The sequence below is a fragment of the Gorilla gorilla genome, chromosome 16 (genome assembly GCF_029281585.2).
Source record: "Gorilla gorilla gorilla isolate KB3781 chromosome 16, NHGRI_mGorGor1-v2.1_pri, whole genome shotgun sequence".
Lineage (NCBI taxonomy): Eukaryota > Metazoa > Chordata > Mammalia > Primates > Hominidae > Gorilla > Gorilla gorilla.
In genome coordinates, this window is record NC_073240.2 from 44,532,327 (window position 1) to 44,556,923 (window position 24,597).

Below are 24,597 nucleotides of genomic sequence, written 5' to 3' on the forward strand. Positions count from 1 at the left end.
CTCCTGGGCTCAGGCAATTCACTTACTTCGGCTTCCCAAGTGCTAGGATTACAGGCGTGAGCCACCATGCCCAGCCAGATGCCTCTCTTTGTAAAGTACAATTATTTTTCTCTTTTTTTGGTTTGGCTTTGGTAACTGAAATATTTATTGCTTACTAGATATCTAGGTGTTTCTCACATTTCCCAGATCTCTTGCAGTTAGCTGGGCTCAGGTGATTAGTTCTGTTCAATGGACTGTGGTTGACCAAAGAATTTAAGAGCTAGCAAATGAGCCTCCAACAATCTCTTCCCTGTTGAGGCAACCTAGAAACCACATGTAGAGATGGCAGTGTCACAAGGTCAAAATAGCCCGAAGCTCCAAATTACCACAGCATTTACAGTCAGTCTTTGTCATTTATGAGTTCTGTATTTGTGGATTTGCCTAGTCACTAAATGTTTGTAACCCAAAATCAATACTTACAGTGCTATTGAGGTCATTCACAGACTTGTATTGAGAGGTGACAAGTTGGAGTCACCTGATATACACGTTCCCAGCTGAGGTGGAACAAGGCAGTGCTCTGCCTTCTTGTTGCAGCTCTCATGGTGTAAATATTAGTGTCTTTTTTTTTTTTTGAGACGGAGTCTTGCTGTGTCACCAGACTGGAGTGCAGTGGCGATCTCAGCTCACTGCAACCTCCGACCCCCTGGTTTAAGTGATTCTCCTCCCTCAGCCTCCCGAGTAGCTGGGATTACAGGCATGTGCCACCATCCCCAGCTATTTTTTGTATTTTTAGTAGAGACGGGGTTTTACCATGTTGGCCAGGATGGTCTCAATCTCCTGACATCGTGATCCGCCCACCTCGGCCTCCCAAAGTGCTGGGATTACAGGCGTGAGCCACCGTGCCCAGCCAGTGTCTTTTTTGAGGTCTATCTAGTGATGCACTTTTTGTGTTTTGGGGCTGTTTGTTGGTGATTTCACCGTTTAAAATGGCTCTTAAGCTTAATGCCAAAGTGTTGTGTGGTGTTCTTAAGAGCAAGAAGGCTGTAAAGTGCCTTATAGAGAAAATGTATGCTAGAAAAGCTTCATTCAGGCCAGGCACGGTGGCTCACGCCTGTAATCACAGCACTTCGGGAGGCAAAGGAGCGGCGGATTACTTGAGGCCAGGAGTTTAAGACCAGCCTGGCCAACATGGCAAAAAACCCATCTCTACTAAAAATACGAAAATTAGCCAGGTGTGGTGGCGTGCGACTGTAGTCCCAGTTACCTGGGAGGCTGAGGCACGAGAATCGCTTAAACCCAGGAGGCGGAGGTTGTAATGAACAGAGATTGTGCCACTGCACTGCAGCTTGGGCGACAGAGTGATACTCCGTCTCAAAAACGTCAGAAGAGACTAATTTGAGTAATAACAGTAAAACTCCAGTCTCCTGCACAGCCAGCTCTGTGTGGGAAAAAGAAAGAAAGAGAGAAGGGGCAGGGGAGAGAGGGAGAGGGAAGGAAGGGAGAAAGGAAGAAAGGAAGGAAAGAAGGAAGGAAAGGAGGGATAGAGGGAGGGAGGGAAAAAAGAAAGAAAAGAAAAAAAGAAAAGGGAAGAAAAGAAAAAGAAAGTCAAGAGGATATAACTGTGTAGTGTTGGGGGGGAAAGGGAAGGAGGGAATATTCATCAAATACCTATGAAGCAGTGCCTTATGAATCTTTTCTTTTTTTTTTTTTTTGCAACCTCTGCCAGCCAGGTTCAAGCTATTTTCCTGCCTCAGCCTCCTGAGTAGCTGGGATTACAGGCGCCTTACACCGCCCCCAGCTAATTTTTGTAGTTTTACTAGAGACAGGGTTTCACCATGTTGGCCAGGCTGGTCTTGAACTCCTGACCTCATGATTCACCTGCCTTGGCCTCCCAAAGTGCTGGGATTACAGGTGTGAGCCACCACATCCGGCTGTTCTGAATCTTTTATGTGCAGCTACATCACCTGATTCAATAGGCCTGGGGGATGGGGCCTGAGATTCTTTTTCCTTTTTGGTTGGAGTTCAGTGGTGTGATCTCAGCTTACTGCAACCTCCACCTCTCGGGTTCAAGCAATGCTCCTGCCTCAGCCTCCTGAGTAGCTGGGATTACAGGTGTGTGCCACCACGCCCGGCTGATTTTTGTATTTTTAGTAGGGACAGGGTTTCACCATGTTGGTCAGGCTGGTCTGGAACTCCTGACCTCGTGATCCGCCCACCTCTGCCTCCCAAAGTGCTGGGATTACAGGCGTGAGCCACCGTGCCCGGCCTCTATACTTATTTTTTTAATTATTTTTTAGTCTCATGCTAGTGAGAGATTCTACACTTCTAACAAATGACCAGATGAAGCCAATTCTGCTCATCTTCAGGCCACACTTTGAGCAAAACTATTCAAGAGCATCTCCTTTGTGGATAATATATGTAAGATTTATGATATAATGCTTCCTTATTCTGTTTTATGATGTTTATTGTATTCTGATTGACAAGTTCAATGGATGATGCTCCAGTCCAGCTCTTTTTTTTTTGAGATGGAGTTTCGCTCGTTGACCAGGCTGGAGTGCAATGATGCGCTCTCGGCTCACTGCAACATCCACCTCCCGGGTTCAAGCAATTCTCCTGCCTCAGCCTCCCAAGTAGCTGGGATTACAGGCACCCACCACCAAGCCCGGCTAATTTTGTATTTTTAGTAGAGATGGGGTTTCACCATGTTGGCCAGGCTGGTCTCGAACTCCTGACCTAAGGTGATCCACCCGACTTGGTGTCCCAAACTGCTGGGATTACAAGCATGAGTCACCGCACCTGGCCCAATTCAGTGTTTTTAAATATATTATATTGTTGAACTATTCAAGGCTATCTAATTCCAGAACATTTCCATCACCTGCCAAATAAACCCTATACCTATCATCTGTCAGTCTCAATTCCTCCCTCCCCAACCCCCAAGAAACCACTAATCTACTTTCTGTCTTCATAGATTTGTTTATTCTGGACATTCAATTCATTTGCCTTTTCCCCATCTTGACCTTTTTGCCAGACATACTCTTAGGTGAGGACTTTATAATTACCACCTTATTGCCCCCTTCCATCTCTTCCCCATTTGGGTAGGAGCCCTTACTTAAGGTTGGGTGTTACTGACCTTACCTCCAGTTCAGGAGAAAGCCTTAATTAGTGATTTCATCACATCCACCGCCTTACCTCAACAATTTGTTCAGACGTAAGCATATGACCTAACTTCTTGGTCCAATCAGAGTGGTGGTCAGGATATCTTTAAGGGAGTGGAGGTTGACTTACGTACAGTTAATGCCCAAATTTTAAGTGTACATTTTGTTGAATTTTTACATCTATATATACCTGTGTAACCACCATGCAGATCAAGATATGGAACATATCTATAGCACTCCAGATGCTTCATGCTTCCTCCCCATCAGTATCTTCACTCCAAGAATAACCATTATTGTGACCCAAAGCTCAAAAATTTTGTTCATTGACTGAGAAAGGAGTCACTGGCTCTCTTCCCCTGCATATGGGGAAATAGGTATGCAAGCCTAGGCGCTTCAGAAAATTATCTGGCTACCCAAGTGAAGCCAGTCTGAGAATAACAAGAACACGTGGAGGAGAGCACAGACAGGAAAATTCCAGAGAAACAAAACCACAGATCTAACAACAGTGAATTTTTACATTAAATCAATCCTGAAGCTATACTACCTTTGAACTTTCCAGTCTCCAGTAAGCTATTTTATTGTTTAAATGGCTTCAACTGATTTTTTTCTCAACTCAGAATTTTTAACCTGAGTTAGAACCTTAGCTCTACCTCTTACTTGGTATATGCTCTTGGGCAAGCTACTTAACTTACTTAATTTCTTTAGGCCTTAGTTTTCTGATCTCTAAAAATGTGAAGCTATCTTCCATATATGATTATTTTATGAAATATGCATACTCTATATACAGTATATATATACTAAATATATAAATATCCTCATACATGTTAAACACTCAATAAGTGATATAATTTTTAATAATAAACATGTCTAAAGACTTAAGTCTTCTAACGATGGAATGGGATCCCTTCTAGATAATAAATCCCAAATAACTAGAAACATTAAGCATTACCTGGATAATCCTCCTTTCAGTGATGTTCTAAAAGGTGTTCCTGCTTTGATGGGAGATAGATTAACTCTGAAATCCCTTCTAACACTAAAAACCTGTACAACACTTACTGATTTGAACACTGCCCTGAGCAATGGCAAAATAAAATAAAGAGACTTTCGGTCCAGAAACAGGTAAAAATAATATCCAATTAAAGTTAATGGTTCACAAGAGAAGCAACATGAGTAGAACACGCAATGGAAACAATACTTCTCAATTAGTTACACTAACAGCTCTGAAGATCTCCTTACTCCACAGAGAGGCCTTTACCTACGCATCAGGGAGGGAGAGGGTAAAATTAGGACTCTAATCAGGCAGTAGAGGTTGCAGGAAGGGTGGAAGCTATAATGATAAAGTCAAGAAATGAGTCAGATTCAGGAGCTGTGGAAAGGGTAGAAAGCTAAGGAGCACAGACTCTGCTGGCATCTGAGCTAACTTGTTTTGTTCTTTTTTAGAGATAGGGTCTTGCTATGTTGCCCAGGCTGGAATGCAGTGGTATGATCCTAGCTTGCTGCAGCCTCCAACTCCCGGCCTCAAACAATTCTGCCTCAGCTCATAGTTGGGACTAGAGGCACACATCACCACACTCAGCTTGAACTAACTCTTTTGCTTGACTTTATGCCTTTCAATATCCCTTATCTCAGAGGCAGACTACTGAGCAGCTACTAGGAGCATCTATTAGACACTTATATATATATATATATATATATATATTTTTTTTTGAGACCGAGACTCCGTTGCCCAGGCTGGAGTGCAGTGGTGCGATCTTGGCTCACTGCAACCTCTGCCTCCCAGGTTCCAGTGATTCTCCTGCCTCAGGCTCTAGAGTAGCTGAGATTACAGGCATCTGCCACCACACCCGGCTAAATTTTTTTTTTGTATTTTTTAGTAGAGACAGCGTTTCACCATGTTGGCCAGGCTGGTCTTGAACTCCCGACCTCAGGTGATCTATCCGCCTCGGTGTCCCAAAGTGCTGGGATTACAGGCGTGAGCCACCGCGCCCGGCCTAGACACTTATACTTTTTAATTTTAATGAACAGACATTGTTCTATCTGAATGTTTATATTTTCAATTCTCTATTTCCAACAATTCCCTTCATTATCTTTTGCTGGGCCCAAGGATATTGAAGCCATCCATTGCTTTACTTGTCTTCCAAGTTCATCAGTGCCTGCACTGCAAAGGAAACAGATTGGGAGGCTGGAGAGCTAAGAATATTCTACATATATAAATGTTTGGTGAAGACCTTGCTTTTCTGGGTTCTAGGTTCCCACAAAAGTCTTTATTAATCTTTTAATTAAGCCTTATGATTCTGTGTACTCTTTGCCATAGACAAGTTTATCAGGATTAAAGAAACTACCTTGCTGCATTTTCCTCCTTTTCACCCTGTCCTCCCTAGAGAATAAGTGGGAAGGCAGGGCTAAGAATGACTAGAAGGAACAGGATTAAATTTAGGCAACATTGTGAAGTAAGCAAAGCCTGTCTTTCACATCTTGCCCTAAATTCCATGTTCCAATATTATAAATTCCTCGTTTCCCACCTGTGCCCACCACACACAAACACACAGTCCTCCTCTCTAATTTCTTATTTTCAAACTGAGTTGATTTCAACTAGATATGAGAGGGAAACCCCAGATAACACATATTAAATTGTAAAAATCTGCCCTTAACTGTTCTGTTTTTGCTTTGTTTTGAGACAGAGTCTCCTTCTGTTGCCAGGCTGGAGTTCAGTGGCGTGATCTCCGCTCACTGCAACCTCCGCCTTCCAGGTTCAAGCAATTCTCATGCCTCAGCCTCCCGAGTAGCTGGGACTACAGGCATGTGCCACCAGGCCCGGCTGATTTTTTGTATTTTAGTAGAGACAGGGTCTCATCATGTTGGCCAGGATGATCCTGATCTCCTGACCTCGTGATCTGCCCGCCTCGGCCTCCCAAAGTGCTGGGATTACAGGCGTGAGCCACCGCGCCTAGCCTTTTTTTTTCCTTTTAGAGGGAAATTGTATTAATCCAAATTAGTCATAGGGTAATGAAATTTAGGAAAAATAACTTTGAATAGATAGTTCTCAGTTTCCATCAAACTCTACTATTTAAATCACATATTTATCTTTATAGAGGCTGACACTAGAAGGGGCAGATACAAGCAGAAGTTTAGAATTCATAAACCTCTTTAGGGAGTTAGGACAGTGAGCACTTGTGGGCATCCTGCTCATTGTCTGATCCCCCATAGCTCTCCAGCTTGAGGCTTAGGCCCTGCTGCTCAAGTCTGAAATGCAATCTTCAGAGAGAATAAACGTGCAGAAACTAGTGGGCTGCCCAAATCAAGCAAGAGCCGACCTTGTCCTAATTCCCAACAACTGGGATTAGACTTTCCCTTCTTGGGAAATAAGCTCTCATACCTCATAGGATTTGGGTGTCCCCTGATACAGAAGCAGAGTTTCTAGGTTCTCTCTCAGTTAGGGAAAAGTGGGACACATTCCCAGAATATGACATACCAAACCAAGAATTTGCCTATTCTAGGTGTAGGCAGAAATTGAGAAGCTGAGATGCCAGAATAGTGGACACCCTCCTCCTTCTCCACAGCTATAAACGCTATATATATATTCCCATTGTCCCCATGACTGCCCTAACTCCATACCTGCAAACTCTTGTAACTTCTTACGCTCCTCTAGGTTATACTGAAGCTTTCCTAGCAACTCAAAAATATCAGAAGAGTGAGTCTCTGGGTGAAACACGGTCATCCTGATCCATTTCCATTAGCCTGGGCAGATTCTCGTGCACAAGAGTTTCCCAGTCCAAATAACCTATATAGGGAGGAATGCTTCAGAAAAGCATGTCTAGACTTGTAAAAGCTGGGTAAGAGCTGGTAAATCCTATGGTGTGGGTGGAAAGAGGTAACAGGAAGCAAGGAGGGAAAGGGTTCATCAGCAAGAAACCACTTTTTACAATGAGCAAAGAGGCCACGGCCACACTTAACCAAAGTGAAGAAGTAGTACAGGGGAAATTAAGAAGCAAAAAGAAAGTAATTAAGACCAGAAAATTGGAAAGGAGATATAGTAGGAGAACTCCTGTTAAGACTAAGATGTCTTAAAGAGGAGTCTGAATTCAAATGGAAAAAACTCATTATTATAGTTCTTCGGCTCACCAATAGATTCAGAAAATCTGGATTCAGAAGAGGAAGAATAGGAAGAGGATGTGGAGGAGACACAGGAGGAAGACTGGTACTCTCTCTTTTTTGACAAGGGCTCTTCTGTTTTTGATGCAGATGTTATTAAATCCTCTTCAGTGGCACCATAATTAGACTCTACTTCAGACACTTCTGATAAGTCCAAACTTTCCCTTTGTTGACTAGCTCCTCTTGAACTTAAAGAAGAAATTTATGGCTTCACAAACATTTACAAGATATGACTAGTCCACTCATTATTCTGGTTATGCCCCTGGCCACCCCCTAAAGCTGGGGCATAAGACAATGAGGGCCAAACTACTCCCAAACTCTAAACTCAGGCACTTCCAACTTCAATCATTCATGTGTCATCCTTAACTCTTCTCTTCCCTCCCATATCCAGTCCATCAAGAAATCCTGCTGACTCTACCTTCGAAATATATCTTTTCTCACTAACTCACTGCCGCCACTCTGGCCTAAGCTGTCATCATTTCTTGCCTGGGCAGCAGCATAGCCTCTCAACTGATCTCTCTGCTCCTTCCCTTGTTCTTCTATCAACACAGCAACCTGAGTAATCCTTCTTAAACGTAAGTCACTTCATGTCACTCCTCTGTTCTGCTTGCCATTTCAAAGTCCCTACAATGGCACCCATAACCCTACAGGATCAAGTCACCATTATCTCTCTGACTTCATTTCCCAGCACTCTTCCCCCTGCTCACTCTACTGCAGTCACAATGGCCTCTTTGCTGTTTCTCAAACACACCAAGCATGCTTCCAGCTTCGGAGCTTTGCACTAGCTGTTTCATCTGCCTATTAACACTCTTCTTACAGATATCCACATGGTAATCCCCTTACCTCCTTCAAGTCTTTGCTCACATTACCTTTTCAATGAGGTCACCGTGACTATCCTGTTTAAAACTACAACCCATCTGCGGCTGGGCACGATAGCTCACGCCTGTAATCATAACACTTTTGGAGGCTGAGGCGGGTGGAGTGCCTGAGCTCAGGAGTTTGAGACCAGCCTGGGCAACATGGTGAAACCTCGTCTCTACTAAAATACAAAAAAATAAACAAATAAATTAGCCAGGCATAGTGGTGGGCACCTGTAGTCCCAGCTACTTGGGAGGCTGAGGCAGGAGAATTGTTTGAACCCAGGAGGCGGAGGTTGCAGTGAGCCGATATCATGCCACTGCACTCCAGCCTGGTGACAGAGCGAGACTCTGTCTCAAAAAAAAAAAAACTACAACCCATCTGCAATCCCACCTTCTACTCCCAATCTCCCTTAACCTGTTCTACTTTTAATTTTCCCATAATGCTTATCATATTTTAACAGATTACTTAATATATTCACTGCTTATTATCTCTTTACCACTACTAATATGTAAGCTCCATGAAGCAGGCATTATTATCTATTTTGTTCACTGATAACATCCCAAGCACCTACTAAGTATTCAATAATTATTTGTTCTTTATTGTTTTTTGTTCGTTTTTTTGAGACAGGGTCTTGCTCTGTCACCCAGGCTGCAGAGCAGTGGCACAATCACGGCTCACCACAGCCTCAACCTCTCAGCTCAAGCAGTCCTCCCACCTCAGCCTCCTAAGTAGCTGGGACCACAGGAACATACCACCACATCCAGCTAATTTTTGTTCGCAGAGACAGGATTTTGCCATATTACCTAGTTTAGTCTTGAACTCCTGAGCTCAAGTCATCTGCCCACCTGTTTTCCAAAATGCTGGTATTATAGGCATGAGTGCCCATGCCCACCCTGCTAAATTTTTGAGATGGGATCTTGCTCTGTTGCCCAGGCTGGAGTATAGTGGTGCAATCATGTCTCAATGCAGCCTTGAACTTCTGGCTTGAACTTCAAGCAATCCTCTTGCCTTCACCTCTCAAAGTGTTGGGATTACAAGTGTAAGCCACCACATCCACCCAGTAATTATTTGTTAATGAGTGAATGAGTTTACTTCTGCTTCTGCTTTTTTTGTCCACTGCTAAACACTTGGGGTCTAGAATCATATCTGTTTCATGGAAGGTATTTGTATTAGTGTCCTGTGGCTGCCATAACAAATTACTATAAACTTGGTAGCTTAAAATGACAGAAATATATTCCGTCACAATTCTAGAGGCTAGAGTCTGAAATAAAGGTGTTGGCAGGGCCATATTCCCTCTGGAGGCTTTAGGGGAGAAGTTCCTTGCCTCTTCTACCTTCTGGCAGCTGCCTGGCATTCCTCAGCTTCCCTTGGCTTGTGGCGGCATTAGCCCCAACCTCTATCTCCATCTTCACATTGCCTTCTCCTATTCTCTGTGTCTTCTCCTCTTTCATCTTTTATAAGTACCCTTGCCATTGGATTTAGGACCTACCTGGATAATCTAGGATGATCTCATCTCAAGATCCTTAACTTAGGATCTTTTTTTTCCAAATAAGGTCACATTCACAGGTTCCAGGGAGTAAGGACATGAACATATTATTTCAGATGCCACTAGTCAACCTACTACAATATGCAGTTATTAAATGAATGAATTCTCTCTCAAAGCCAATCTTCATCTTTAGTTTTCCACCTCTCCTCCTTCATGTGTTTCTATCCCAGTTCACATACATACTCCTAACCTGTCCTCTATTTTGCTATGGCTTGACCTCAGTGCCTCACGTGACATGTTTTTTTCTCCTCCAAAGCAAAAAAAAAAAAAAAAAAAAAAAAGAAAAAAGAGCAAAGACAGTTATATTCAAGCAACAGTGTGGTAAGAAAAAAAGAGTTCATATCAGAAAGTGAAGAAAACTAATTGGGGAGAACAAATTGTAGTCAAGGGGTGAAAAAAATGGAGGACTCCCCATAGTGGATGAAGACTCAGGCAATATTTTAGAGCTGGAGAATTCTTATCCTTGGGGGCAAATCTACTGTCACAAAGGGAAAAGTGGGGTCAAGAAGTAGAAACAAGAAATGAGCTCAGGAAACCCTTGAGAAGGAAAGTTGGGGTTGAAAAGGGAGAAGTAGATCTCTGGATGATCTGCCGCTTGAACATATCAGCTTTGAGCTGAACCTCCCGACGCGCCATCTCCTCATTCAGCTCTTTCCTGATATTCTGAATGTTAATGACTGCCCCAAAGGGCCATTAGCAGCTGGGAGATGGTAATGACTAGACTTGGGAAGAGGGCTTGGGTGGGGAGAATCCAAGTGAAATATCCAATCCAGAACCCAAGCCTTCCTGCTACACTAGGTTCTTTATACCCATAAGCCACCAATCCCAGCTTTCAGAATAACTTTTTCCCAACCACCCTTCCCAAACAAGTTTCACCTCCTCTATGCTTACCCATCATGGCTACTATGATACTTCGAAAGATAATGGAGCCAAGCAACAACCAAAGGATGAAATAGATGCTGCTGAAGATGCAACTGACTTCAGGCACCTTCCAGACGTCCTGAAGCAGTGCATACCAATGATCCAAGGTGAAGAGAATGAACACTGTTACCAGAGAATTCGGGAGGTCCCTAAAGAAAAAGGCATGTGAATAGACAGAAGCAGAGACCTAAACCTTTCGAAAATGGTATCATTCCTATTTTCAAAGAAACATAAAGCATTTCTTTGTAGTTTGTTCTGATTTTGGCTCCTTTCCTACCATACTGTTTTTAGCTAATCATTCTTGTTTGAAGTTGTTTTATTTTAATTTAATTTAATTTAATTTTTTTGAGACAGAGTCTCGCTCTGTTGCCCAGGCTGGAGTGTAGTGGCACGATCTTAGCTCACTGCAACCTCCACCTCATGGGTTCAAGAGATTCTCGTCTCAGCCCTGCAAGGAGCTGGGATTACAGGCACGCACCACCACGCCCAGCTAATTTGTGTATTTTTAGTAGAGCCATCTCTACTAAACTTTTGTCATGTTGGCCAGGCTGGTCTCGAACTCCTGACCTAAGGTGATCCACCAGTCTCAGCCTCCCAAAATGCTAGGATTATAGGCGTGAGCTACCACACCCAGCCTAAATTCTCCTTTATCATGAATAATCTGTGACTACTTCTCACTATTCCATTAGTCCTGGGGTATAATAAATAATAAATAGGTATTGACTGAATTTTTAAAGATCAATTTTTTAAAGATGAATGAATCACCAACTAGATAGTTTTCTAATTTTTTTTTTCTTTTTTTGAGACAGAGTCTCACTCTATCATCCAAGCTGGAGTGGCGTGATCTCAGCTCACTTCAACCTCTGCCCCCCAGGCTCAAGTGATTGTCTTGACTCAGCCTCCCGAGTAGTTGAGATTACAGGTGTGCGCCACCATGCCCAGCTAATTTTCATATTTCATATTTTTAGTAGAGACAGGGTTTCACCATGTTGGCCAGGCTGGTCTTGAACTCCTGACCTCAAGTGATCTATCTGCCTGCCTCCACCTCCCAAGGTGCTGGGATTACAGGTGTGAGCCACCATGCCCAGCCGTTTTTTCTAATTTTATTCTCCACTGCTCTATGGACTCCACTTAATAGAAGATCACTCGTAAATTTAGCAAAATTTAGCAAAATTAGCAAATTTAGCAAAATAGAAGATCATTCAAAAAATTATTCCTATTAGTTTGCTGGTATGAAATGATATGCAAGTAAATGGGTATGTTACATAAACATATGTGATCCTAAATAATGAATATATACAAATTATAAAATTAATAATATTTAAAAATTGCTAAAAAAGTAAAAAGTTTCCAGGAAGGTATCTAAATTTTCCTACCTTTCTTTTTAGTTCCCCATACACAATTTATTGAAAACATCAGAGCTTGTATAGGATAAATTCTAGGACTTTCCTAACTCAATACTCTTACAAAACTATCTGTTAGAGTCTAACAGAGTCCTGAGAGGCGCTGACCAGATTGAATTATAATTCATAAGCAGGATTATCTACTCTAAATTCAAGCTGATTTTCTTCTAGAAAACACTGATTAGTGAGGTTTTGTTAATATTTTAAAAATATGTAACACTTCATAAACTTGTGTTTCATCCTTGCACAAGGGCCATGCTAATCTTCTCTATATCGTTCCAATTTTAGTACCTGTGCTGCCGAAGTGAGCACTGATTAGCGTTTTCTAGACAGAGATCAGGAATAGGCGTATGCATGTGTAATATGTAGAGATTGGGATAAAACCAGTGATCATATTTGAGAATCATAGTAACATTAATTGATCACTTATAACGTGTTACATACTGTGCTAAGTGCTTAAATGCATTACCACATTTAACCCCACACTCTTATGAAGTAGCACTGCTATTATTCCCCTTACATTTCTTTTTTTTTTTTTGAGACAGAATTTCACTCTTTGTAGCCCAGGCTGGAGTGCAGTGGCTAAATCTCAGCTCACTGCAATCTCCGCCTCCCGAGTTCAAGTGATTCTCCTGTCTCAGCCTCCCGAGTAGCTGGGATTACAGGCACCCACCACCATGCCCAGCTAATTTTGTATTTTTAGTGGAGACAGGGTTTCACCATGTTGGCCAGGCTGGTCTCGAACTCCTGACCTCAGGTGATCCACCCGCCTTGGCTTCTCAAAGTGCTGGGATTACAAGCATGAGCCACCGTGCCCAGCCTATTTCCATTTTTCTTTTTTTTTTTTTTTTTTGAGATGGAGTCTCGCTCTGTTGCCAGGCTGGAGTACAGTGGCATGATCTCGGCTCACTGCAATCTCTGCCTCCCAGATTCAAGCAATTCTCCTGCCTCAGCCTCCCGAGTAGCTGGGACTACAGGTGCAAGCCACCACGCCTGGCTAATTTTTGTATTTTTGGTAGAGATGGGTTTTCACCATGTTGGCCATGATGGTCTCGATCCCTTGACCTCATGATCCACCCACCTCAGCCTCCCAAAGTGCTGGGATTTCAGGGGTGAGCCACTGCGCCTGGCCCCCAGTTTTCAAAAGAGGTAACTGACTCACAGAAACCAAGCTTAACCACTGGAGTGTACCGCTATTTAAAGATGCCTGATGACAGTGTGGTTTGAATTTGCAAAACCCAGAATAAACATGGAACTAGCTGTCCTAACCTCAAGATCAGAGCTAATACCATTCACTGTTCTTTTGCTTTCTCTTTCCCTCTCCCTATTGGGTTCTATTTCAGTTTCTTGGAATAGACTGCACTTTTTATATTACTATACTTTGGACAAGCTTTCTGGTCTCTTAGCCAAATTTTCTCCCCTCACTCAGCTGTCCCCCAGCTCTGCTTACGAGAACACATGGTACTCCAGGTCCTGACGAGGTAAATGGGTGTACTCTGAGAAGACGTAGACACCAGTCACAACAAAAATGTAGAAGATGAGCAGCAACATCAAGAGGAAAGTCATGCTCTAGAGGCCATAACCTCAAGTCAGACGTGGGCCAGACTAGGCTGATCTCCACCAACAGCCCAGTCAAGCCCACCTGGCAATCTCCCACCAAACCCTCTCTTGCACTGCTGAACCCAGTCATCTCTGAACCATGGCACCTCTCCCCAGCCCCTTCTCATCCAATAACATTTCACAGGACGTTTCATTGCCTTCTTTGACCCATCCAGATTTGTTTCATATTCTTTTTTTTTAGACGGAGTTTCACTCTGTCGCCTAGGCTGGAGTGCAGTGGCGCAGTCTCGGCTCACTGCAACTTCCGCCTCCCGGGTTCAAGTGATTCTCCTGCTTCAGCCTCCTGAGTAGCTGGGATTACAGGCACACACCACCAAGCCCGGCAATTTTTTTTTTTTTTTGGTATTTTTAGTAGAGACAGGGTTTCACCATGTTGGTCAGGCTGGTCTCGAACTCCTGACCTCATGACCCATCCCCCTCGGCCTCCCAAAGTGCTGGGATTACAGACGTGAGCCACTGCACCCGGCCAATTTGTTTCATATTCTATGTTAAGCCCTCACATTTATCTACCTTGCCCCCGCTTTAGCTTGCAACAGTCAAATCACCTTGAGGGCCCTGACCAGGACCAAAATAATAACTCGAATTTGACGGAATTGTGCAAGGAGTTTGAGAGACCTCAGCACCCGGCAGATCCTCAGAAGCTGAAGCCACACCGATTGGCCTGTTACCCCTACCAATACCACAACCTCGGGAAGCAGGGACTGTGGAAAACACACAGATTATAAGTAAAATACACCCCAAGGCACCCAGGCAGAATTGCACCTTCTTCATCTTATCCTCTTCATTGTTCCCTGGGCGTTATCCCTTGAATAGCATTCTCTGAGAATTGCTTACTATTCAGCCTTTCTATATTAAGTTGCTTAAACACTATATTTCCACTTGTTCAGATATAAAAATGGGGATAAAATTCATGGTTATTTAATTGGGTTGTTGTGGAGCATAAATGAGATAATGTAAGGAAAACACTTAAAATAGTGCTTGGCACTTAGTAAGTGCTCAGTAACCGGCAGATGCTCTTGTTGGCATTGATGTTGTAGTTAGTCTACTTTGCTCCTAATACCAACAACTCCTGCAATGATTGATGTTTAGTTTTAGGAAAAAAAATCAAAAGAAAGAAGCTAAGTAAATTTTTGTTTCTTCCTATTATCATGTTAACTTTTCTTGTTCTTTCGATTCACCTAGGCACATTCTTCATCCCACTAAACGAACCCTCAGGATCTCTATCCTTACCAACATGGTAACAACAAAGTCAAAGACATTCCAGGCACTCTTCCAGAAAACAGAAAAGTTGGATAGCCACTTAAGAAGGATCTCCTGGATGAAAATAAGCAAGATAAACCAAGCTGCCACCTCCAAGGTCAGCTTCAATGGCCATAGTTTGGTATTTGTGGATTCCAGCAATTCTGTGAGGATAGAGCAAAGGAGGAATAAAAGTTAAGGAAGCTGGAAACCGAATGATGGAGAATGAACACACTTATAAACCACAGTTTTGCCCACTACTGTTCCATTTTTATTAACACTGTGTTAAGAGTTAAGAGTTTCTCTTCTTAACACTGTTGCTTCAACCTGTGAAATACAGGGAAGGACAGAACTGACCATAAAACATAGCCACAACCAATCTGTTCATATAGTTATGTCTGCCCAGCTACAAGTCACTTGCGATCCACTCTGGGGCTCACACAGCTACTAAGAGACTACTCTCTTTAATTACCCCTACCTCCAACCCCCCACCCCCATCTACTGTACTGTTATCTCAGTCCCAAAGTTCACAAGAAAGCAATGGGTCCTGAGAACAGAATGAAAATACAGGGCCATGATATCTGAAGTACTTTATAACGAATGTAGAAACAAGCCACAATCATTAGGGTATATCGAATTATAACAATAAATCACTTGGTTCTGTTAGCTTTCTTTTAAAACTTTTCCTTTCTTCCCTGCCTAAAATTTTGCTCTGCAAAGCAAACTGAATGCGAACTTCCTCTCTAGAAACCTATTATTTACTTTTCTTTTGTTTTGTTTTTTGTTTTTTGTTTTTTTTGAGATGGAGTTTCGCTCTTGTTGCCCAGGCTGGAGTGCAATGGTGCGATCTTGTCTCACTGCAACCTCCGCCTCCCGGGTTCAAGCAATTCTCCTGCCTCAGCCTCCCGAGTAGCTGGGATTACAGGCATGCACCACCACACCCGGCTAATTTTGTATTTTCAGTAGAGATGGGGTTTCTCCATGTTGAGGCTGGTCTCGAACTCCTGACCTCATGTGATCCGCCCGCCTCAGCCTCCCAAAGTGCTGGGATTACAGGCGTGAGCCACCACGCCTGGCCGAAACCTATTATTTACTAATTGCTATTCCTTAATTCATTGCCTTTCTCTTTCAACCTTCTTCATCTCTTTTATACAATGAATGGATGTATGCCATACCCTTGGAAAAAAAAAAACACTCAGATTATAATAGGCTTAAGAGCTAAATAGAAATCAACATTGTGATGCTCTGGCTTTAAAGTCATCCTGATGCTGAACTGAATCCAGACAAAAAGAACAGAACCATACTTCAATCATCCCTAGAATTTTACAGATGTTGGCCCCTTCTAAAAACCAATGGAGTTACGCTATACTTATTTCTATGCTTGCTTTGAGAGAGAATCTCACTCTGTCACCCAGGCTGGAGGAGTGCACTTGCATAATCACGGTTCACGGAAGCCTGGATCTTCCGGGCTCAAGAGCCTCTGGGTAACTGGGACCACAGGCACATGTCACCATGCCCAGCTAATTTTTTCTTTAAATTACTTGTAGAGATGGGGTCTCCCTATGCTGCCCAGGTTGGCCTCAAACTCCTGGGCTAAAGCAATCCGCCCGCCTTGGTCTCCCAAAGTGCTGGGGTTATAGGCATGAGCCACTGCACCCAGCACTCCTATGCTTATTTAGGCTCTGTACTTCTGTAAGTTTTTCTTTCACGTAAGTTTCTCTAAGACTGACAATTTTTCACATTTTAACATCCATGAAATTAGGATGCTTTTTTTTTTTTTTCTTTGAGACAGAGTCTCGCTCTGTTGCCAAGCTGGAGTGCAGTAGTGCAATCTCAGCTCACTGCAACCTCCGCCTCCTGGGTTCAAGCGATTCTCCTGCCTCAGCCTCCCAAGTAGCTGGGACTACAGACATGCGCCACCATGCCCAGCTAATTTTTGTATTTTGGGTAGAGACGGGGTTTCACTATTTTGGCCAGGATGGTCTGCATCTCTGCACCTCGTGATCTGTCCGCCTCGGCCTCCCAAAGTGAGGATGCATTTTACAATCAGTGATGTGTCACAGTTTAATTGAGCACGATTTTTATTTCTTAGTGGTAAATAGTGAATTTCACCATTGATGACAGCTTAGATTCAATAAAATACAAACTTTTTTCACTTAACGATAAATTCTACCTCTCAGGAGCATGGGATTATATAATTAGAAAGAGCTGAGGACCACATTTGTGGCTGGAAAATAGAATGCTATAATTTTTATTCAGTTTTTGCCCTTGCGAAACAGGAACCTAAACAGAGCAATGAAGTAAAATAAGGCTCTTGCAAAGCAGAATATAGTTTTGAGTAGTTTAAAATAGTTTAAGTAGGGAAGTCCAAATTACAGAAGCAGTAGCACTTTTACTCTCTGGAAAAATGAATAATTTTATAGAAGCTAAACAAACCCAAGGAAGTTCAGAGGAACGAATAGCAGAAATTGCCTCAGCAGCACAGAATGTGCAAAAGTGACTGCCTCCACTCTACATCAAGTAATGTGTCCTCTCTGAAGATGAAAAATAACTTTTTAAAATTCTTGGAATTTTTCAGGCTGCTATAGCAAGGCAAAGGAGTCTTAACGGAAATAGAGACCAGGAGCCCAGTGAAGTCTACCCAGGAATCTTAGCCAGTGAAGTGAAGTAGCAGTGAACATCTATGTTTCAATATTCTTCTCAGGGTGACAGACAGTAGCCATTTGATCAAGCAACTCAGGCAAATATATAATTCTGTTTTACAAGGTGGAGTTCACCATGAACAGTCATCTATTGCTACTCCCTATTCTAGAAAAACAACAGTAGGTCACCTCACAGAATACCAGGTAAATGCACATTGGTTTCAAGGAGTCCAATACTATAGGTGAGGAGAATAGTACACTGTAGCAATAAACTGATATGTAGATGTTGACATTTACACAGTTTTAATATTTTTAGTAATGTTTTGGCTAGTTATATCCATCATGAAACAAGGAACACTGATGTTGAAACATAATTTCTTTCTTTCTTTTTTTTTTGAAATGGAGTCTCACTCACTCTGTCGCCCAGCTGCCATCTCAGCTCACTACAAACTCCACCTCCCGGGTTCAAGCGATTCTTCTGCCTCAGCCTCCTGAGTAACTGGAACCATAGGTGCACATCACCATACCCACTGATTCTTGTATTTTTAGTAGAGACGGGGTTTCACCATGTTGGCCAGGTTGGTCTTGAACTCCTGACCTCAAGTGATCCGCAGGACTAGGCCTCCCAAACTGCTGGGATTACAGGCATGAGCCACATGCCCAGCCAGAAATACAATTTCATGAAGAGCATTAAGAGTGATAATTCTGGCTGGGTGCGGTGGCTCATGCCTGTAATCCCAGCTCTTTGGGAGGCCGAGGCAGGCGGATCACGAGGTCAGAAGTTCGAGACCATCCTGGCTAACATAGTGAAACCCCGTCTCTACTAAAAATACAAGAAGTTAGCCGGGCGTGGTGGCGGGCGCCTGTAGTCCTAGCTACTTGGGAGGCTGAGGCAGGAGAATGGCATGAACCCAGGGGGTGGAGCTCGCAGTGAGCAGAGATGGCGTCTCTGCACTCCAGCCTGGGAGACAGAGCAAGACTCTGTCTCAAAAAAAAAGGAATGACAATTCTGCAAGTTTAATCTCAAGATGATCTTCATCAGATTCTATAAATTCCATTCATATGACCAAAAACTTTATATAGCACATCAAACCCTCTCTAGGACTTTAAAAGTCAATGTAAAAAATTGTAATCTTCAGGAATATGCCCACCTTTGGGAAAAAATTGTAATGACATTAAACTTAGGTTTTATTTTATTTTTGAGACAGAATCTTGCTCTGTCACCCAGGCTGCAGTGCACTGGTGAGATCATAGCTCACTGCTGCCTCAATCCCCTGGGCTCAACTGATCCTCCCACCTCAGCCTCCCAATATACTCAGTTTTTAATTTTAAGTAAGGATTGTCTACACTTGCAATGTGTTATTTTCTGACAAAGGCTTGCAAATGAGTCAAATCATTTTTTCTTTCTCATTATTTGAAACAAAATACAAGATTTTAAAAATAAGCCAATTGATGTTTAAAGTGCAAAAGAGAGGCCAGGCACAGTGGCTCATGCCTGTAATCCCAGCACTTTGGGACGCCAAGGCGGGCGGATCACAAGGTCAGGAGATTGAGACCATCCTGGCTAACACAGTGAAACCCCATCACTACTAAAAATACACAAAATTAGCCAGGTGTGATGGCAGGGGCCTGTAGTCCCAGCTACTCGGGAGGCTGAGGCAGTAGAATGGCGTGAACCTGGGAGGCGGAGCTTACAGTGAGCCGAGATCGTGCCACTGCACTCCAGCCTGGGTGACAGAGCGAGACCCCGTCTCAAAAAATAATAATAATAAAATAATAAAATTAAAAAAATAAAGTGCAAAGCAGAATTACCAATATCCAGTTGTGGAAGTAGATTTTTTAAAGCCCTAACAGTTTAGATCGCTTTGTGATCTGGAAAAAAAATTTTAAGCCTAAAAAAATTCTTAATGTTTATCATATGAATTAGTCTGTTCAAAGAAATCTGTTAATCACAAATAATTTCCCTCTGCAAAATCCCTCCTCCCTTTCTACCACAAGAATAAGCTTAATAAGATAAAATTTCCATGAGCTTGCCAGGTAATTTCTAGTCTGGCAATCTACTTATCCTCTGGCACAGTGATCATGTTTCATATTCAGTTAACTGTTTTACCAAATAGAATAGTTAGTGCTATTCTATTTTGATTTGTCTATTAGATCTAGGGCAGGAGTCCCAAGCCCCAGGCTACGGACTGGTACCAGTCCATGGTCTGTTGGGAACCCGGCCATGCAGCAGGAAGTGAGTGGTGGGTGAGTGAGCATTACCGCCTGAGCTCCACCTCCTGTCAGATCAGCTGCGGCATTAGATTCTCATAGGAGGGCGAGCCCTATTGTGAACTGCGTGTGCGTGACCCTTAGGAGAATCTAATGCCTGATGATCTGAGGTGGAACAGCTTCATCCTGAAACCTCCCTCCTACCCCATCCATGGAAAAACTGTCTTCCAAGAAACCAGTCCCTGAAGCCAAAAAGGCTGGGGACCACTGATCTAGGAAATCCTGTATAGTTACTATTATTTACTTCATTCCAAGGCTTAGTACTATAATCCTAGCCATGCAAGGCACATACATGGCAGCAATCATACAATAAAAGGGAATTATAAGTAACTTAGTTCAAAATCTTCACCATTACGAGGAGGAAATAAAACACCTCAAAGTATATAGTATACTGTAGTGGGTCCCTGACATCAATTATTGTTGTATATTTAAATATCTTTGACCTGACTGAGGTAAAGGACTATTTTTTTCGAGACAGGGTCTCACTTTGTCACCTAGGCTGGAGTTCAGTTGCACGATGACTCACTGCAACCTCCGCCTCCCAGGCTCAAGCGATCCTCCCACCTCAGCCTGCTGAGTAGCTGGGACCACAGGCATGTGCCACCACACCTAGCTAATTTTTGTATTTTTTGTAGAGATGACGTTTCTCCACATTGGCCAGACTGGTCTCAAATTCCTGAGCTCAAGCAATCCTCCTGCCTCAGCCTCCCAAAGTGCTGGGATTACAGGCATGAGCCACCATGCCTGGGCCCCAGAGATAAGCTTGTAGGGGACTTGGAGCTAGAGGCAGAGTTCTGAACTGGCTACAGGCACTGGACACTTCTGTTGAGGAAAATATCTGTGTGACATAAACAGCCAAGAGCTTCATAACTACGCCCTTCTCTTAAAAATTCCTCCTAGGCTGGACGTGGTAACTCATGCCTGTAATCCCAGCACTTTGGGAGGCTGAGGTATGAGGATCACTTAAGCCCAGGAGTTCAAGACCAGCCTGGACAACATAATGAGACCCTGTCTCTACAAAAAAAAAAAATCAACATAATTAGCTTGGTGTAGTGGCATGCACCTGTAGTCCAAGCTACTCAGGAGGCTGAGGTGGGAGGATCAATAGAGCCCTGGAGGTTGAGGATGCAACGAGCCATGATCACACCACTGTACTCCAACCTAAGCAACAAAGTGAGACTCTGTCACTAAAAAATAAAGTGGGAGACTTCCCTAAAACAGTGAGAATGAAACAAGTGAGTAGTTCTACTGTCCTTTCATCATTTCTGAGCAGTTTGAGATTATCAACAAATGAGCTCACTGATTTTGCAGACATCCTTATGTTTTGAATATGTTTCATATAATTTATTATTGGTTTAAGAATCATTTCCTTTTAAGTAATTTTTTTGGCTCAGCTAATATCTTAGTGGTACCTACCTTTCCATACTTTGTGAGCTTTCTTATTTTTACTTGAATAATATTTCTACATATACTTGTAAAAATGTAAATGTTAGGCTGGGCGCAGTGGCTCACCCCTGTAATCCCAGCACTCTGGGAGGTCGAGGCGGGTGGATCACGAGGTCAAGAGATTGAGACCATCCTGGCTAACACGGTGAAACCCTGTCTCTACTAAAAAATACAAAAAATTAGCTGGGCGTGGTGGCGGGCACCTGTAGTCCCAGCTACTCCGGAGGCTGAGGCAGGAGAATGGCGTGAACCTGGGAGACTGAGCTTGTGGTGAGCCGAGATCGTGCCACTGCACTCCAGCCTGGGCAACAGAGTGAAACTCCGTCTCAAAAAAAAAAAAAAAAAAATGTAAATGTTAGATCATTCACCGATAGGCACCAATATCTTTAACAGAAAAGGTTAATGCAAACAATTGTCAGGCTAAACTGACAACAGAAATAAAACTGGTCTTCCCAAGTTCAATTCCTTGTGGATTTGTTACATTGCTACATATTACACCTAGTTTTATGTGTCTAGATGCTCTGTATCTAGTATACGCTTGAGAGCCCTCCAAATATTAATATTTCTTTTTTTTTTTTTTTTTTTGAGATCGGGTGCAGTGGCGTGATTTCGGCTCACTGCAACCTCCGCCTCCGAGGATCAAGTATTCTTCTGCCACAGCCTCCTGAGTAGCTGGGATTACAGGTGCCCGCCACCATGCCCAGCTAATTTTCTGTATTTTTAGTAGAGATGGGATTTCGCCATGTTGGCTAGGCTGGTCTTGAACTCCTGACCTCAAGTGATCCAACCACCTCGGCCTCCCAAAGTGCTGAGATTACAAGTGTGAGCTACGGTGCCCAGCAAATATTTCTAGATTTTAGCAGTTGCATAAATTCTACTCCAGGAGGCTTAATATAATTGTCCTTAATATAAATGTCACATTTCAAATGACATTCAAAAATGTAAAATGATCAATTTAGAAAAAAAAATTACTCCTACCCACTTCCTCTTTTTTTCTTTTTCTTTTCATTTTTTTTTTTTTTGAGACAGAGTTGTACTCTGTCGCCCAGGCTGAAATGCAGTGGCACAATCTCAGCTCACTGAAACCTACGCCTCCTGGGTTCAAGCGATTCTCCTGCCTCAGCCTCCCAAGTAGCTGGGACTACAGGCCATGCCACCACGCCCAGCTAATTTTTTGTATTTTTTAGTAGAGACAGGGTTTCACCATGTTGCCCAGGCTGGTCTTGAACTCCTGAGCTTCGGCAATCCGCCCACCTCGGCCTCCCAAAGGGCTAGGATTACACGTGTGAGCCGCCGCGCCTGGCCTCACTTCCCCTTTCATACAATGTCAGTTCTCACGTATTTCAACCATCAATATGATCGTATTCAAAAAGATCAGGAAGATGATGAAGTTTTTGAAGAGAGGACCTGTTGTCTCTTAAGGAAACGTACAGAGTGGAGTTCTTTCTGATTTATGCAGCTGAAATAATAAGAGCAATAACATAAGCAGTGAGAATGAGACAATGGAGTTTGAGGAGCAAAAAATAAGTCATTAGGCAGATGATCAACAGCCAGGATAAAAATGAGTGACATGAAAGGATACACTCAAGGACCCATCCGGCCCACAAAGAAAGAGGTGGCCTCTGACTGCAGCGCACATGAAGCCTGCTCAACAGCCTCATGTGAAATCTGTTCTATACGTTGAGGCTTTATAGAGACGCCCACTAGCTGGTGTTGATCTCCCAACATAAGTTTCTTCTGGCGGGAAGGATCTACAACAAAAATTGAAAAGGGATAGTGGATAAATACAAACAAAATAGACCAGGTAGGGTTGGGGGCAGGGATACTGTTCAGATAATGGGCCCCCCTAATGCCTTACTGCTGGTCCTTCTCTTCTCACAGCAACTAAGAATTCTGTTTGGAGTGAGAGCAAATGTATTGCTTATGACCAACACTGTCCATGCCCACAAAAGCAGCAGGTTCACTCTCAAAGTTTTAAGAGTCTTTGACAGAAACTGTTCCGTATCAACCACGGCTAGTGGCTATCCTAGGCCTAAAAGTGAAAGACGTGGATTCTATCTCCTTAGTTTTATTTACAAGCCCTTGATTTATCAAGTTTGGTAAACCAGCAACTAAACCAACCTCCCCAGAATTTTCCACTCTTAAATGTAGAGGATGTGGATAGGAGTCTTAAATTTAAATTAGTGAAGAAATAGGCTGCTGACCAAGTAACTCCCTGATAGTGTGCCGCGGCACAGCTTGGCTCAAGCCTTGCAAATGCTCGATGAGAGAGAAAGTATCGACGAGAAGTGAACGAATGGCATCAGCTCGGGGAAGCTGCATCTGCCCTTCTTGTTGGTAAGCGGCCATGTCTGCTAAGAAAATGTAAGCATCAAGTGTCATTTCATTCTTGGAGCTGCACCAAGGATTACAGGTTTTCTGTCCCCTCCTCCCCACCCTCTTTGCCCTTAAGATTCCTTAATGTACCCACATTTAGGAACTAGGTGCAGTTGGGAAGAACAAACATTGTACTAAGACTCAGGGTTTTTTGAAACAAAAGGGGCTAAGAGTGGTAAAGACATTGCGCAGTCGACCAAGTGGCCAGGCATCTTCACTTTGTGAAGGCACTACCAATTAAAAGCTCATTAAAAAAAAAAAAAAAAAGTCCGGGCGTGGTGGCTCACGCCTGTAATTCCAGCACTTTGGAAGGCCGAGGCGAGCGGATCACGAGGTCAGGAGATCGAGACCATCCTGGCTAACACGGTGAAACCCGGTCTCTACTAAAAATACAAAAAATTAGCCGGTCGTGGTGGCGGGCGCCTGTAGGCCCAGCTACTCGGGAAGCTGAGGAAGGAGAATGGCGTGAACCCGGGAGGCAGAGCTTGCAGTGAGCGGAGATCGCGCCACTGCACTCCAGCGTGGGGGACAGAGCAAGACGCCATCTCAAACAAAACAAAACAAAACAAAACAAGAAACTCAATAAAAAAGGAGCAGCCACAAGGGCAGGGGCCCGGGGCTGGACAAAGAAGAACCTGGGTCCCACCTGGGCCTGAGAGAATCGGGCAATGAGGTGGAGATGGGGGAGGGCTTGGCCTGCCCACGCAAGAGAAACCAAGTGAAGAGAAATTGGACAAAATGCCAAAGCCTGACATTTTGAAAATGGGTCCCGTCCCAAGTGTGTCCACTCCAACACTCCTTCGGGGGCTAGCTCCTTCTCTCCTCCATTCCCGCTTCTGGGCCTCACCTCAGCCCAGGTTCTCTTCGCCCACTCAGTCCTGACTTCACGCTTCCACCTCCAGCTCAGGCGCCCCCTGAGCCCGGCTACCCCTACGCAGGACGAGCTCAGGGCCGGCTCCCAGCCTCACTGCGCCCCATTTTCCGCC

General features: G+C 43.5%; 2 non-coding genes and 1 pseudogene across 2 annotated transcripts; all 3 read right to left on the reverse strand.

The window, feature by feature from the left end:
* Positions 1 to 3,970: 3,970 nt before the first annotated feature.
* LOC101123830 (uncharacterized) lies at positions 3,971 to 8,384 on the reverse strand. The gene is made up of 2 exons (XR_008672055.2): positions 6,750 to 8,384; positions 3,971 to 5,292 (listed from the first exon to the last, which is right to left on the reverse strand). It is a non-coding gene; the product is annotated as an uncharacterized protein (transcript).
* A 3,838-nt stretch (positions 8,385 to 12,222) lies between these two features.
* Positions 12,223 to 12,329, reverse strand: LOC115930996 (U6 spliceosomal RNA). The gene has a single exon (XR_004067571.1). It is a non-coding gene; the product is annotated as a U6 spliceosomal RNA (small nuclear RNA).
* Positions 12,330 to 14,760: 2,431 nt separating this feature from the next.
* LOC115930775 (cation channel sperm-associated protein 2-like) lies at positions 14,761 to 24,591 on the reverse strand (annotated as a pseudogene).
* Positions 24,592 to 24,597: the final 6 nt, after the last annotated feature.